General features: G+C 48.5%; 1 pseudogene; it reads left to right on the forward strand.

Moving 5' to 3' along the window:
- Positions 1 to 11,014: 11,014 nt before the first annotated feature.
- Positions 11,015 to 12,600, forward strand: LOC129402439 (SNW domain-containing protein 1-like; annotated as a pseudogene).
- The last annotated feature ends 5,131 nt before the right edge of the window (positions 12,601 to 17,731 follow it).

The following is a 17,731-nucleotide window of genomic DNA, read 5'->3' on the forward strand; positions in this document are numbered from 1 at the left end:
ACCTGTCCTACCTCACTCCCCTTCAGAAAGGGGGGAGCTGTATAAGAGTCTGAGATGGTTCAGGACTGTCTTGAGGTGTGAGAGTAACAGTCCAGGAGTGTGCAAGGTTCTCCCAAGACACAAGGCAGGAGTCTCCTTTTTTCATTCCCTGGAGGCACAGACAGGGTGTGGACACCAAGCTGGCCACACCCTAACCCTACCTCCTGACCCTACAAGTTCGGCCACACCCTGTCTGGCACCCACCCTCCAGGCTTGCATAAAAGTTCTTCCCTATCCAGAAGTGGAAGAGCATCGCTCTGAGCACATCCCTCTGAGCCTTCCTTGGAGGGTGCCTGTCGGGGTTGACCTGAACGGCAAAGGCTCTGTTCTTGAGTGGCCCTCCCTGATCCTCACCGAGGCACCCCTTCACCAGGCTCCATGGCCAATAATACTATAGAAGTAAAACCACCAGTTACTCCTGGGACTGCAGGGAGACTAAACCATGAGAACAATCAGGTATTGACCAGGAAGAAATGACAAGACTTAGTAAGGGAAGTGGATCCTAATGAGCAACTAGACAAAGGTGTGGGAGAGATGCTGCTGCAGATTGCTGATGACTTTTTCGAGAGTGTGGTGACAGCCGCCTGCCAACTTGCTCAGCATCTCAAGTCCAGCACTCTGGAGGTCAAAGATGTCCAGCTTCCTCTAGCGCGCCAGTGGCACATGTGGATCCGGGCCCTGGAGAAATCCGACTCTACAAGAAAGCTTGTACCACAGCAACTCACGAACAGAGAATGGCATTGATCCGGAAAGAAACACACACAAGAAAAACCCAGAAAAACAAAAGAAATAAAAACCCAAGAAATATCACATGGAAAGGTCAGGGAATGGATGACAACGTATTTGGAGATACTTGAGCAGAAAATTTAGCCATCTCATGCTTTTGTTTTCATTTCCAGAATAAAGAAGTTATTAATCGAAAAATAAAAAAAAAAACTTTCTTCCTCGAATCCAGAGATCAGGAAATTGGGCACACCCAGTCTCCTGTTTGGGGGTCAGACAACACGTGTCCCCATGCAGCATGGAACCTAGACAGCACCCATAGCTCCAAGTCTGTCAACAGAAAGCAGCGGTGTGCGAGGTGCCCCTGGACGGCCGTCTGCCAAGAAGCAGGAAGGACTGATGGGTGCCTCTCCCGGCCGGGGAACCCGGGAAGTCTTCGTACCTGCTCCTTAATTCACTTTAACCCTGGGCCTGGGCCCTGTCCTGCATCAATGGTTCCATCCCTGCCCATGGGTGACCCCGTCTTTGAAGGTGCCAGGTGAGGGTTGGACTTACCCTGAGAAGCCCACAGAGACACACTTTCCAGACAGGATTGGAGATGCTCATTGGAAACCGGGAGAGAGACAGTAGGGCCCCACTGTACATCATTAAACCTCACAGCCTCCTTTTTCCCTCCGGTCACAGCGCCCTCGGTCAGCGACGACAGCTCTGGCCCCAGCTTTTAGAACTGAGGCCCATAATTAGTTTGATAGATTGATTTATTTTAATGTTGTTTTTAATACTGATATGTTGATTTTAATATTAAAATTTTGCTATAATGTAAGTTGATTCCTGAATTTTATCAATGGTTGTGTGCTTTTATCTCCATTTATATAAATAAAATAAGAGAATGTGGTCTTCATGCCTTTGATGACTTAAGAACTAGGATTCAGAAATTTTTATTAATTTCCACAAGAACATTCCCAGGGGCCCTTTCCCTGTCTACACAGCAGGAAAGGCGTCACTTTGAAATAGGAACAGCGCCTTGTCCATGAGCGATTGCTGGAAAAAGAGGTTGGGTATAAAATAAGGAAACACGATCGGTGCTGTCACTGGCTCTAGAGAGTGAGTGCGGGGCAGGCAGCCCCGGGAACTGACCTCCCCTTTCTCTGGCCCGCCCTCTTGGTCCCCGGACTCAGGAACGTCCGGCTGGGTCAAGATGGGTCAAGTCAGCCGTGAGCACCTACAGGTGTTCACATCCCGACAGATCCAGGCAGCCATATGGTCCCCCAGTCCTGTCAGTTCAATCCCTGAGCAAGGCCAGGTGTGGCCCAAAAGGAAACCAAAAGAAGCAGCTAGACACTGGGGCATATGGCCACGGCCTACAGGTGAGATTAATCCCCAGCTGCACCTGTCCCACCCTGACGACCTGAGGCTGCTTCCAGACCACTTGCGCTCCCCTTGCTTTTCTCTTTTCCCTATACACTTTTCAGAGTTTACTACAGAGCAGGGTTATTTGCTTCAGCACAGAGAGACTGTTAATGCTGTGCTGCTAGTATTTGGGAGTTGATTGGCTCTGAGATAGATCTTGGGCCTCCGTTATAATTCCTTGACACAGGCATCGGTTCCCATAGTTCCTAACACCCCACAAACAGAGGTACACTTTTGGACTGGGATGGACCCAGGGTGAGCAGTGACGCTACCCAGGCATTAAAATAGGACAATCCAGAAAACATAAAAGCACGATCTTGATGCAAACCATTATGACTTAAGAGACAGGACCCCGTGGGTGAGGAAGGACTAAACTAGGCCTGAGGAGCTAATCAGGTTTACGGTAGGAGCCCAGCAGTCTTGCCCATGGAGTACAGAGAACTAAGTTTTGGAATCAGTATCTTTTTACTGTGTTCATACAAATTGCTGCAGTATTAAGTAAACTTAAATGTTTCAATGTACTAGTAGCTAAGAAAAGGGTAAAGTAGTGTAGTATTTTTTCCACCCAGGAGACAGAGGTTCTCCTTGAGTTAATTCCAAGAGAACTGTCCCGGTATAAACGCTTTACCCATTTACCTCTAAGTGATCAGCCACCCCTACGTGCGTCCTATACCTGAACCCTTCAGACGTTCTCTGACTCTGCCAGCAGCTCTCATAAATGGGCCTCTCTTATCATCAGTCTGTGGCACCCCCCTCCCTCTGCTGGGGAGGTGGTCCTGGGGAAATAAATGCACACACCACGCGCCCACAGTTTGATCTCACCCAGACAACATCACTGGAGATCTGAGCCCACAGCTGGGTGAGGCTTTCGAGGGGCATGGGCACCGGGGAAGGGAGGAACTGCAGATTGGAAAAGGCCACGGCTGCTTCCAGCCTCTTGGTGCTGCCGCCTGTGGAGTCCCAGGGGTCTGAACCCAGAAGGGCAGGGGGCAGAGACACCGAGTCGGCCTGCTCCTCCAATGTCACTATGCCACCCCCTCCAGGTGAGACCCCTAAGGAAGCCAGACTGAGAGGGCAGGTCTGCCCAGGAGTCCCAGGTCCTTCAATACTCCCAAGGATGAGGATATCGGTCACCATGGCAGACGTGGAAATAGGTCTATGGAGAGTCAGGAAAGGATGCCCGGCTGGGAGGGAGGACCGTGGGACTGACCAGAGCTCCTCCTTGGGGACTCTAGGAAAACTGGGTCCCAGTGCTCCCAGATGCCTGTTCCTTCAGGCCCCGTGTGTATGGGGAGGTCGAGTCCCTGCTCCCACTGAGGCTCGCGGCTCTCCCCCAAGACGCACAGGGCGTTAGTTCCACAGAGGCCGGCACTGCCCCTCGAGCTTTGCTGGTGATGGTTTCCCGCCACAGCTGGCCCTGCTCAGGCTTGCTCCTGACCTCTGCACTCAGGGGTCATTCCAGAGGGGATCTCGGACCCTGGGGGGAGGAATCCTGGTTAGCCCTGTCCAAGGCTAGTGCCCTCCCCTGTCCCATCATCTCTTCATCTTGACTGAAGGTCTGGGGCAGAGTTTAGGGTCGCAGGAATGCGTCAGCTTTCCTGACCTGCTAGAGCCCCAGGACGGGCAGCAAGTTTTAGGACATGCAGAGGAGTCAGATAAGATGGAGCTGCCCCCAGCAGCCATCCAGGGGAAACTGAGGCCCCTTCCTCTAGCCCCCGATGTGGACAGGGAAACAGCTCTGAAGTTCCCAACCAAGCCCCCACCCTCTCAGCTCTGAGGGTCTAGGAACTGCCCCAGGCCCACAAGCTTGTCCCTTTGCTGCAGACCAGAGGGAACTGACACCAGCATCTCCCCTGTGCCTGGACCCCGGCTCCGCTGTCCCCTGGCTCTGACCCACCCCACCCACCTCCAGAAGACCCCTGAGACCTCGGTAGTGAGAGCTGAGAATGGTAACATATCACAGTATTATGCTGATACCAGTCTTGAAGTTAGGATGTTAATATCTAAATGCTAAAAGTCTTGAATGATTTTTGAATTGGGAATATCCAGGAAACAAAATATGTATTTGTGGCAAAAAGAAATTTAAAGTTTAAATCATTCTGGCAGAAAGATTTTGTCTCAAGAATTATGAAAAGAAGTAGGAGATAAAACAGAAAACTAGAAGGAATATTTGACCCTCATACTAAGAAAAATATAGATAATCTAAAAGTTTGTTCCATTTCTCTGTATTTTTTATTTTCAAGGATTGTTTAAAATACAAGTTTAGTCCCAACTTCCACCACTCTTCTTTATACAGTCTGTGAATCCCCTTGTGCAGCCCCTCCATGTCCAGCCCTGCGCCCCCCAACTTAGGACCAGCCCTGGGGGTACCTGTCCCGACTTCCAGAGTCAGCGCCTGCCCAACTCCCCACCTCTCTTCTTTACAGGGCTATAGACCCGGGCATTAGCATCCGGACTGGCTGGGGGTGTGACCTCCACCTTAGAGGACCTGGCCTCCTAAAAGTGGGCGTGACCTTCTGTGTGGCCACAGTTATATTTCCCATTCCTAGCACTCTCAACTCACATCCCAACCTTTATTACCTAATTCTGTGGAAAATGTCCTGGCCGCCTCAAACACAATACTACAATAATCCACTGGCCTATTCCAATTCCACCCAAAAACCAGTGACACAAGACACTGTACAAAGCCCAGTATAAAAGAACACCTCCTCCAATGCTTCACTAGATGCCTATCATAAGTCTCACAGAATAATGTCTGAGAGGTAGGACGTACTCTAGAACGGGAGAAGGTTGACCAACATCCAAGAGCTTATTCAGAATCCTTTCCTGCACAAAGAGGGAACAGTGCTAGTGAACTTGAAGGTTTTACTCTATACAGCCACGACAGCATGAAGTAACAGCGCTAATCTCCACTGCAAGGAGAGGACGAAGAAAAGAGTCCCGAATCCTCAACTGGGGTTACCCACAAATACGATCTCTCCGACAAAGAATTCTGAGATGAAATGCTGAGGATATTCAAGGAACTCAAAAAAATCAATGGAGCGAATATACAGAAAATTAAAGGAAGAAATGAAAGAAACAGTTGAATTGATAGCCAAGAAAATACAGAAAGAAATGAGAGCAGAAATAAGATACAAAAAGAAATGTCACAAAGAAAGGATTCGGTACATGAAATTAAAAACTCAGTGTGTACCTCAACAGTAGAATGTCTAGAGCTGAAGACAGAATCAGTGAAGTTGAAGATGAGCAGTAGAAATCGTACAGGCAACAACAAAAAAAGAGAAAAGACCTCAAAATAGCTCTAAGGCGAATTAGAGACTAGGGGATGACTCCAACAAAAACATCATTGGAATCATTGGAGAACTGGAAGGACAGGGAGGCAACCCCAATTAAAAAAGCCACAGTTAAAGAAATCATTGCTAAAAAGGTTCCAGAGATAGGGAACGCAGGCATCCAGATCCTAGGAGCCTCAAGGGTGCCAGCTTAAAGAAACCCTAATAAAAACACACCAAAGCATATCACAGTCAAAATGATGCCATGGATAGAGACCAATACTGCAAGTAGCAAGGTCAAAGAAGGAAATCACATACAAAGGAGCACCCCTTAGATTTACAGCAGACCTATCAGAGGAAACCCTCCAAGCCCGAAGACAATGGTGGGATATAGTGAAAAACCTCAATGAAATGAAAGCCTCACCAAGAACACTTATCCAGCTAAACTCTCACTCAAATTCGATGGAACAATACACCATTTTATAGAAAAACAACAGCTCAGGAACTTCATAGACTCAAAACCAAACTTAAAAGAAGGACTAAAAGGGCTCCCTAAGACAAGAAGGAAAACACCAATAAGCACAACAAACCCTTACAGAACGATGGCACAAAACCCCATAACAATGATCTCTCTCAATGTCAGTGGTCTAAATGCACCAATCAGGAGACACAGAGTGGCAAAATGGATCCAGAAACTGAAAGCAACATTTAACCATCTGTTAAAGAGACTTTCCTTACTCCACTTCACATTTCTTGCTCCCATATAAAAGATTAGATGATCATATCTTGAGGGTGTGTGTAAGGATATTCTACCCTGTTCCATTGGTCTGCTGTTCTGCCTTTGTTCCAGTCCCATGCAGTTTTAATGATTACCTCTTTGTAGTAGAGTTTGAGGTAGGAGAAGGTGATGCCTCCCATCTTATTTTTCCCCAGAATTGCTTTAGCAATTCTTGGGGGGTTGTTGCTCCATATGCATTTCAGGAATGTTTGGTCCACTTCCTTGAAGAATGTCATGAATATCTTTATAGGGATCGCATTGAATCTGAATGTCGGCAAAACCCTCCACGACATTGAAGCTACAGGTATCTTCAAAGAGGACTGGCCACTGACCAGGCAAGTGGAAACAGAGGTAAACAAATGGGGCTACCTTAAACTGAGAAGCTTCTGTACCTCAAAAGATACAGTGACCAGAATACAAAGACAGTCCACAGAATGTGAAAGGATATTCACCCAATATCCATCGGATAAGGGGTTGATATCAAGGATTTACAAGGCACTGGTTGAACTCACAAGAATAAAACATCCAAACCCACAAGAAAATGGGGTGATGAACTGAACAGAAACTTTCGCAAGAAAGAAATCCAAATGGCTAAAAGACACGTGAATAATACTCCTCATCACTAATCATCAGGGAGATGCAGATCAAAACAACAATCAAATACCATCTCACACCACAGAGACTGGCCCACATCCAAAAGAACAAAAGCGATGGGTGTTGGTGTGGATGTGGGGAGAAAGGGACTCTCCTTCACTGCTGGTGGGAATGCCGACTGGGAAAACAGTATGGACCCTTCTCAAAAACTTAGAAATTGAGCTCCCATTTGACCCAGCAATACCACTTCTGGGAATATATCCCGGAGATGCAAAAAAGTACACTAAAAGTGATATATGCCCCTATATGTTCGTTGCAGCACTGTTTACAATAGCCAGAATCTGGGAAAACCCGAGTGCCCGAGAACAGATGACTGGTTAAAGAAACTTTGGTACATCTACACAGTGGAATACTATGCAGCTGTTAGAAAAGATGAAGTCATGAAATTTGCATATAGGTGGATCAACAGGGAAAGTATCATGTTAAGTGAAATGAGTCAGAAAGAGAGAGACAGACATAGAAAGATTGCACTCATTTGTGGAATGTAAAGTAACAGAATGGGAGACTAATACCCAAGAATAGTAGAGATAAGTACCAGGACGATTACTCCACAGCTTGGAAGCTGGCCTCACATGCTGGGGGAAAAGGCAGCTCAGATAGAGAAGGGACCACCAAGCAAAGGGTGCTAGGTGGGCCCGCTAGAGATGGGAGATACGGGCTGAAAATTGACTATAAACCGAACATAATGCTTTCTTAATACCTGTACTGCAAACCACAACACCCAAAAGGAGAGAGAAAAAGGGAATGCCCTGCCACAGAGTCGGGGTAGGGTGGAGGGGACGGGGTGCTGGGACAATTGGTGGTGGAAAATGGGCACTGGTGGAGGGATGGGTACTCGATCATTGTATGACTGAAACAAAAGCATAAAAGTTTGTAAGTCTGTAACTGTATCTCACAGTGATTCACTAATAAAAAATTTTTTTTAAGTATCAATTGCTTTCCCCCAACCTTTCAATTGATTAAAGAACTGAGAGTGGACGTCTAAACTGGTTCTAAGTATTCGTTCTTAGTTAGTGCATAACAGCTCTCAAATCTTGTTCCATCATGGGATTAATAGCCCATTACAGCATATCTCCTCTAAGCCAGAACACCCTGCAGAAGAGGGAGATGGGCATTGGAGCGAGGTTTCCAAAGGGAAGTTGAAATTACAGACCCCTAGACTAATATAGTGAAATATTGAAAGGATGAACAAGGCAGTAAGAAGCAAGTAACTCAGAACTGTGCCTCCTATACCATTGATAATTGGTTTTTTGTACCCTGAGCATTTGAGCATTTGTGATTTATTCTTCTGCCTCCAAGGGTTGGTCATTTCAAAGTAGCATTCCTTAGCCTAACTGATTTTGTTTTTCGAATTCATTGCGTGGGGCTCACTAAAAACTAAGGTAGCCTGAGATTTCACCCCTCGTGCAGTCCCTATGTCAGCAGGAAGCAGCTCCAGAAGATGGAACTTCGACCATTTTCCCTTTAAGGATTAAAGGTGGTGAAATATCTAGGGGAATATGATGTAGGTAGATAGATTAAGGAAACCCCTCCCACCTTGAAAATCCCAATTGCCCTGTTGTGAGTGTGAACCCCATTAACGGAGGAACTCTGTTCCCTTTGAAATTCTTTTGGGTCAGCTGCCACTATTCCAACTTAGTCTTAAAAGAGGAAGTGTAGGCCAGAATATGTGATCTCCCTTCTCCAGTTATTACTAGCCTTTACAGGAATCAAGGCCCAGCTCCCTGGGGGCTTGGAGCACACTGCCAGAGCAAACTCCTCACCTGTATGCATTGGGGGAGCTGGTTTGAATCAGGCGGCATAAGACTGCCACCTGCGAACCTTGGTGGAGAGAGCCTCACATCGTGATCCTGAACACACCAGCTCCTTTGAAAGAAGACGGAATCAAAAAGCTGTCTGTCCCTCGGAGATAGAATGACCAGAACGAGCAGTGGCATGTATGGACCACGGGAGAAGACACCCTCAAGATAAAACTGATGAAAGTGACTTGAAACATGGGAAGTGCATGGGTTATTCTCTGTTTCTGTATGCTTGTAGTGAAAACTGTAGTGCGAGTACCTTACCTGCTCCGGTATTGGCACTGGGTAGTTTCTGATATTGAGACAGGTAGAATTAACCTTGATCGTTGCCAGTTATGACCCATGCTGGGATGCGTGTTTGGTCAGGGACCTACCAAGCCTATTGTAACCAAAACTATAAAGTGGCTTCCCAACAAATATACCACAGGTCAGCTAGACGAGTTGTATACTGGGACGCAACAATACTTGGCTTGCTTGTACATAACCCCTTGCTTGTTCCCCTCCTACCTTGCCAATTCAAGTACTCCTGAATTGTATTTAATGGTGACAAATGGGCTACAGGTATCTTGTAAGAGAAAGGGAAATGAGAAAGTCAAGTTGTTTACCCTGATCCCATCCTACCTGGGACCCCTGGTGCTCCTGCTTTTGTTCCTGACCATGGGCCCCTGCATCCTGAACAAGATAGTGGTTTTGTTAAGAGCAGAATAAATACAGTACAGATTATGGTTATGAGACAGTAATACCAATACACTAATGTCCCTGTGGCTGAGGATGAAACCTCAGTTTAAAACAGAAAAGAGGGAAATGTTGGATAAGGAGCCAGGTAAGAAAAACTCCATCATGCCTGGTTCCTACTTCACATCTTGTTTTACTTGAACCTTTTTGTTTTTCCTTAAAATCCCACTTCTCCCCGTGGCCATCTGCAAGGGAAGGACAACTGACCTAAAACTCAGCCTTGGCAAATAGTTTCAGAATAAGCTTCTATAGATAGCTTACTTGCTATCCATAGAAGAGACACAGGCGGGGAGGCCAGCGGCCAGAACGTTCTGAAAACATTTCTAGATGACCTATCTGTAACTGTTTGTACTATTTGAAATTATGTTTTCTTCTCAATTATGAAACTTGCAATTTTCACTTTCAGTTCTGTTTGAATTTGTAAGCGTGGGCTATGATGTAAGCATTGGCAATAAAGCTTGCGGCTTCCCCTTGTTCGTCGTCTTGCTTTGGCCTGCATGCCAGAAAGCTTGACCCCAGCTAGCTGGCTTAATAAACTTGGCTTGTGTGTTACTTTACTGGCTGAACTCTGTGCGGGCTCGAGGAGGGGGAAATTATGGACTCCAGACCCTAACAGTGAGCAGGAGCAGAGCAGCTCTGACGCCGTCTGGCCCTTCTGAGGACTGAGTTTGGGGCCCTCTGGGAACTGAACCCAGTGGTGTGGCTCAGGGTGGCAGGTCTCGACTAGGCATTGCCGGGACCTAGAAACTGGGCATCCAGCACTGATTCTGGGCCCAAGCCTATGGCACCTGAAACTTGGCACTTCTCGGTGCCCAGAGCTGAGCTGGTCTCAGTGTTGGGTGCAAGGGGCCAAAGAGCACTGGGCCCCCACCCCCCCATCTGCTGAGCAGAGGGATGGGCCCACCTCTAAGGGACAGCATCTCTGTGCCCAGTCCGTGGGTGCCTCTGCTCACACAGAGGCTCAGACAGAGACGCAGGACAAAGAACACCAGGGGCGTTCCCAAACCAGCCTGAGGGGGTGGGGGTCTCTGCCAACAAGGGCCCAGGAAAGAGCTGAGGGCCCTTACATCTCTTCTGGGTCACCCACCTCTCGCCCCAAAACTTCTGCAGAAAGGGGGAGCTGCAGAGGAGTCTGGGATATTCAGGTCAGCCCTGAGGCATGAGACTAACAGGCCTTAAGCATGCAAGGCTCTCCCAGGACACAGGACAGCAGGAGTCGCATTTTTTCATTCCCTGGAGGCACAGACAAGGTGTGGACACCAAGCTGGCCCCACCCTAGCCCTACATCATGACCCAGCCAGGTCCTACCACACCCTGTCTGGCACCCACCCTCCAGGTTGCATAATAGTTCTTTCATATCCAGAAATGGAAGAGCATCCCTCTGGGAGCCTCCCTCCAAGAGCTCTGAGACTCTGATGCTTCTGAGAGCATCCTTCTGAGAGTCTTCTTCGGGGAGCATCCACAGGGGAACCAGAGTGGCCCATCTCCCTGAACATGCTCACTACTGACACAGATAGTGACCAGGAGAGACTGGAGGCTTGGAAAGCTCTTCAGCTCAAGAGAGACCCAGGAGAGGTCACTGGCGCTGGAAGGAGCCCGAGAAGATGGTGCTCAGCAGCTTGTTACCTGCACCAGGTCAGCAGGCTCAGGACGAGCGTGAGGCGGAGGAAAGGGCAGGATCCCACAGGTCCCCACAGGCCTCACTGGTGTCCTCCCGGAGAGAACCCCCAGCATACGGGTACAGGAAAGGGTGGACACCTCGCTCACTGGAGGATTTTGGAGATGGAGGTGCTTTTCCAGAGATCCACGTGGCCCAATACCCACTGGCAAGGGGACAGAAGGGAAAAATGTCAAATGCACTGGACATTCAGGAGGATGTGCAAGAAAAATCGAGTATGATGCAACTTCTCGACAAGGACAGTCCAAAGACAAGGTGATTTACAGCAAGTACAGTGACCTGATGTCCAAAGAAGTCACCAACGCAGATGAACCAGACCTCCAGACACCCGATGAAGAAGCCTTTCAAGAGATAACTGAAACGAGCAGACGAGCCTTAGAGAGGTTTGTGTCTCAGAAGCTGGCTGTCACCATGCCTCCCTGAGCGGCTGACAAGCGGGCTCCTGCTCAGTATATCTGATACACTCCATCCCGGCAGGGGGCGGCTTTCAACTCTGGAGACAAACACAGGGTTATTCTGTGCTGGAAATGCAGAAAGATCCCACAGAGCCTCCAAGATTCAAAGTTAATAAGAAAATTCCTCGGGGACCACCTTCTCCCCCGGCGCCCCTCGTGCATTCTCCCAGCCGGAAGATGACTGTGAAGAAGCAGCAAGCAGGGAGGATTCCTCCTTGTTCTCTCCAGCTGGAAGAACGCGAAGTGTTACACAATCCCCTTAGACAAACGCCTGGCTGCCGCTGGAGGGGGAGTGCAGACCGTCCGCATCAGTGAGAACGTTGCCAAGCTGGCAGAAGCGCTGTACATGGCCGACCGGAAGGCTCGTGAAGCTGTGGACATGCGTGCTCGGGTAGAGAGAAAGATGGCTCAGAAAGAAAAGGAGAAACGTGAACAGACAATTAGAGAAATGGCACAGAGAGCCGGGGGAGAAGAGCTGACCTCAAAACCCACGTTGAGAAAAAGGATGGAGAGGCACGCGAGAGAGATGGAATCTGCAGGACAGGGGAAAGAGAGACGGCATGACCACAGTCTTTCCAGGGCAGCGCCTGAGAAAAGGCCTAAACTTCATGAAAACTGAGGTATCAGTGAGGTCAATTGCCCTTGGTGTGGCCAACCCTCGGCCTTCCGATGGTGGTTAGTACGACCAGAGGCTCTCCAACCAATCTGAGGGGATTGACAGGAGGAGAAGATAAAATATGCAACGTTTACGACCAAGCATGGAGATGTGGCAAAGATAGGGCCCCCGACATTTACAGGCCCAGGGAAATCTCAGACAAGGACATGGATGGTGATGATCTTGAAGCCAGAAGACCCACAGATCTGTCCCTATAAGGAGTTTGCTGGTTCAGATCGTAGGCAGCGAGGCCGAGAGGGACCAGTTCAGTTTGAAGAAGATCCTCTTGGCTTGGACAAGTTTCTGGGAGAAGCCAAACAGCACGGTGGCTCCGAGAGACCTTCGGACAGCAGCCGCCCCGAGGAGTGTGAGCATGGCGGCAAGAAGAGACGAAGGGAGTAGAGGCGCCTCCCTGGGGATGGACTGTGAGACTCAGTGATGGGACGCAGGTCCCGTAGGGCAACACTTGATCTGGGAGCAACCAAATCTTGAGGGTCAGAACCCAGGGCTCCCTTTTATTTAGAAAAAGGGGGTGGTAAACACTACTGCCACGGGGGTCCCCTACCACACTGCCCTGGACAATGGTTGGGAAGGGATGTGGCCTGTGTATAATCCCCGTTCCTGTTGGTTTAGTCATTTTCAATTAGGAATAAAGGTTCCTCTGTGTAAACCATCCTGCTGGGATTGTGTGTGTGTGTGTGTGTGTGTGTGTGTGTGTGTGTGTGTGTGTGTGTGTGTGTGTGTGTGTGTTTAGGGATAGGGTGTCTCCAACCATGAGGGAGAGAAGCTGCAGCCAGGCCAGAGGCAGAACCATTAAACGCCCTGTCTGGGACCAGGTTCCCTCTGTCCCTCCCTCTGTATTGCTGAATTTTTTTCAGGTGTGTTGTTTCCCACCTGAGCCTGTGACAGCCATGGAAACAGCACCAGCTGAGGAGGTGCAGGGGCGGGAACATGCGTCCTGGGTCCCAGGCACGAGAAATTGTATAAATATTTGCATAGTTTAAAAAGTAAAAATCGTATTCAGATGCCCGGGGGCAGACACAACGCTGCCCCTGAGCTTATCTGAGGGACTCAGGTCTCAGGGAGGAAAGTGGAGAAGCTGACGGGCAGCGTGAGGAGAGGCTGTGGGCACTGCCCAGCCTGTGACCCATTGTTGGGTCCAGTGAGCGTGCAGGATTATGGAGACCCAGGCCTGCCCCTGGCCGTCCCCTTGGGGCCCTGGAGTCAGAGTCGGGTCCCGGTGTCCTTCTCAGCCCCTTGCTGTCTCCTCGGCATCTGCCTGCCTGGGGAGGGGCAGGGACAGTGTCGCCTTCCAGAGCATGTGGTGTGCTGGACACACGGCCACAGTCCCCAGTGTGGGCGTGTAGGAACAGAGCCCCTTCACCCAAGGCTTGGGTGCTGGGCGGCCTCCAGGGGGGGAGCTGGGGTTTGGGAGGGACGAGAGCCAGGAGAGAGCCCAGACTGGCTGCCCCGCCCGGTGATGGGCTGCTGGGGAGTAAGAACACTCAGATTTCCTGCCCCGAGACCACATTTCCTCGACATACAGTCTGAGCTCCTCAGAGAGGAGAAACTGAGGCATACCCAGATGCAGATCCCTTTTATTTAGAAAAAGGGGGTGGTAAAATCTACTGCCACGGGGGTCCCCTACCACACCGCCCTGGACAGTGGTCGGGAAGGGATGTGGCCTGAGGCATACCCAGATGCAAACATCCAGGCAGCACCCAGAGGATGGTGGGCCCCTCAGGAATGGGGGCAGGGGCCACAGGAGACTCTGAGATGATCTAGAGAGCAAAGTGAGGCCTGAGGTCATGCACAGCCACCTTTGCAAGGCTTTCTTAGGAAAGGCTTCAGGATTCAGTTCTGTTCTTGTTTTTCTGGGGTCTCTGGGGGCAGGGACAGGGTGTAGGCGCCCAGCCTGGCCTGCCCCTGCCCTGCCCTTGGACCCACCCCCATCCCTACGCACCCCTGCTTGAACAAAGGCTGGATCTGAGCTGCTCTGGCCCAGGTCAGTCCATGTTGGCCATACTGTCTTCTGGATCTGGAAGGGCCCACATAGCTGCCAGGGTTGATGGCTCGCTTACTGGGAAGCTTCCGGAGGGAACCAGGAGACGCAGTCGCATGCACAATCCCGGGCCTCAGAGAGGCGCTGAGCTGGGGGTCTCCAGCTCACTTACTCGACAGAGGTTTATGTGTGGAAACATTTAAGCCCAAAGATCAGGAAGGCAGGAAGAAAGAACTTAAAGTTGAGAGGCCGTACTGTAGAGTATAAGAAGACACAAAAGAAAAAAATTGTTTTTATTATTATTGTTATAATTGCTTTTTGGATTCAAACCAGCGATGCACAGGAGTTACTCCTGGCTCTGCACTCAGGAATTACTTCTGGCAGTGCTCAGGCGATCTTTCGGGATCCAGGATTGATCTTGGGTCAGCCACAAGCAAGGCAAACACCCTCCCTGCTGTGCTATCGCTCTGGCCTGGAAAAAATATTTTAAAGATGATATCATTGCCAAGAGCGCAAAAGCGAAGGGCCAAGCCCAAAGCCTAATTTTCTTCCTTCTCTAGCTTCGCATCTGCCTCTGAAGAAGATAACAAGGAAGAACATGTCTGGGAGCACCCCAAAAAAGTCACCAAAACTCGTCAGCAGTCTCCCAGGGAATCAAAGAGAGCGCCACAGGGTCTGCAACTCCCGGGCAGGGGGTATGAAGAGTGAGCTGAGTCACTGTGGCTGTTGCTGATGTTGCTTTGCAAGGCCAAATAAAACTACCGAGACTGTTCAGACTCTGAAAACGGCAAAGACAAGACAGAACAATTCAGCTCCAGGACCAAGAAGCGCTGGAAGCTATTGATGAGCCCATCCAAGCCAGTAATTCAGAGAGTGGGGGGACCAGGGTAGACAGCCCATTCAGCACATGGGAAGGTGTGTGCAGGAAGGAGGAGAATGAAGTTTTCACGTTGGGTCCGTTCCCTTTAAAGAAAATAAAGACAGAATCCTGTCCTCTGGGATAGCCTGCCACGTTCCCAGCAAGTGACACTGGTAAAACAGAGGCGTCAGAAATGAACAGGCCAGAGCACAGGTTCCATATGAGAGGATGTGTGTTGAGCACTGGGTTTGTGCCAACATCATCCGTCTCTTATTTATTTATTTTTAATTTTTATTTTTATAAATTGTTGTTCACAATGGGCTGGAGTGATAGCGCAGCAGGTAGGGCGTTTACCTTGCATGCAGTCGACTCGGGTTCAATTTCTCCACCCCTCTGGGAGAGCCCGGCAAGCTACTGAGAGTATCCCACCTGCACAGCAGAGCCTGGCAAGATCCTGTGGTGAGTTTGATATGCCAAAATAAGTAACAAGTCTTACAATGAAGACGTTACTGGTGCCTGCTCAAGCAAATCGACGAGCAACGGGATGACAGTGATTGTTCACAATAAATACTTTATTCCATTCACTATTTCAGCACTAATCCCACCACCGATACACCTTCCCACAACCATTATTTGAATTTTTGCACCACCACCACCACCCAAGCATGCTCAAAAGGCAGATCCTAAATAATTTATTTTGTGTTGCTTTTTATCCCTTTTTGGGTCACACCTGGCACTGCACAGGGGTTACACCTGGCTCTGCACTCAGGAATTACTCCTGGCGGTGCTCCGGGGAACATATGGGATGCTGGGAATCAAACCCGGGTCGGCCATGTGCAAGGCAAATGTCTTACCCGCTGTGCCATCGCTCCAGCCCACTGTGTGGCTTTTTATCTTATAATGTGCTAAAAATAATCCAAAGAGATTTCTGTTACTAACAGGTTGCTATAGGTTGAGTGTTGTATACATATATATGTATGTATATATATATATATATATATACACACACACACACATTTTTTTTTATCAAGATCGGTTGCCTTCTATTTTACACCCCTCCAAATGTGTCGAGAAAGATATATTCCTATCCAATCATCTCTGGCAAAAGTGTCCTCAAAAAATTTAAAAAGTAAATAAATCAAAAAGGGGTGGTACAGGAAGGGGGAGGGATAAGGGGGATATTGGTGGCAGATGATGTGCACTGGTGGAGGGATGGGTGTTTGATCATTGCATGATTGAAAGTCAACATGAAATCTTTGTACCTATATCTCACAGTGATTCAATTAAAATAATAATAATAAAAGGAAATGTCATACAAAAAATAAATGAGAAAGATATTGTTAACTTCCAGCCATACCAGAATTTTTCATGCAACATAAGAAATATCCAGAATCACTGGATTCTCACAATGAACCATGGAGAAGACTTTCCTCCCTGAGACCCTGAGACCCTCTGATAAACTCAGGGACGGCGTTGTCTCTGCTCCTGGGCATCTGAATTTGGTTTTTTTCTTTTTAAATTTTGCAAACATTGGGGCTGAAGCGATAGCACAGAGGGTAGGGCGTTTGCCTTGCACACGGCCAACCCGGGTTCGATCCCCGGCATCCCATATGGTCCCCCAAGCACTGCCAGGAGTAATTCCTGAGTGCAAAGCCAGGAGTAACCCCTGAGCATCGCTGGGTGTGACCCAAAAAGCAAAAAAAATTGCAAACATTTATCCATGTTCTAGTGCCTGTGACACAGGATGCCTTCAAGTTTAAGTCTCATCCATACAATGATCAAACACTCATCCCTTCACCAGTTCACTTGTTCCACCACCGAGAACCCCAGTATACCTCCCATCCCACCCCCACTCCCTGCCTGTGTGGCTGATGATTTTCACTTTACCCTCTCTTTACTTTGATTACATTCAATATTTTGACAGAAAACTCACTATTATTATTATTATTATTATGGGGTTGGAGTTTTTGTTTCTTATACAATTTTACTAGTGTCTTGTATGTCCTCGATATTAATCCCTTATCAGATGGGTATTGGGTAAATATTCTTTCCTATTCTGTGGGCTCTTTCTGTATTTTGGTCACTGTTTCTTTTGAAGTGAAAAAGCTTCTGAGTTTGATGTAGTCTCATTTGTTTATGATTGCTTCCACTTGAATGACACCCAAGGACAGTAGATATAAGGGCAGGAGGATTGCCCCATAGCTGGAAGACTGCTTCACAAGCGAAGGGGAGAAGGCAGATGGAATAGAGAAGGGATCACTAAGAAAATGTTGGCTGGAGGAACCAGTTGGGATGGGAGATGCATGCCGAAAGTAGATAGTGGAACAAACATGATGACCTCTCAGTGTCTGTGTTGCAAGCCATGATGCCCCAAACTAGAGAGTATGGAGTATATTGTCTGCCATGGAGGCAGAGGGAGGGTGGGAAAGGGGGGGTACACCAGGGATATCAGTGGTGGGGAATGTGCACTGGTGGAGGGATGGGTGTTTGCTCATTGTGAGATTATAACCCAAACATGAAAGCTTGTAACTATCTCACGGTGATTCAATAAAATAAAAAAATAATTTCTAGTGGGCTGCTGGGGCTTAGAGGGACAGTCCCAAGGGACGCTCTCAGACACTCTCAGAAGGATGCTCTTCCACTTCGGGATAGGGAAGAGTTTTATGCAAGCC

This window comes from Sorex araneus, chromosome 2 (assembly GCF_027595985.1).
Source record: "Sorex araneus isolate mSorAra2 chromosome 2, mSorAra2.pri, whole genome shotgun sequence".
Lineage (NCBI taxonomy): Eukaryota > Metazoa > Chordata > Mammalia > Eulipotyphla > Soricidae > Sorex > Sorex araneus.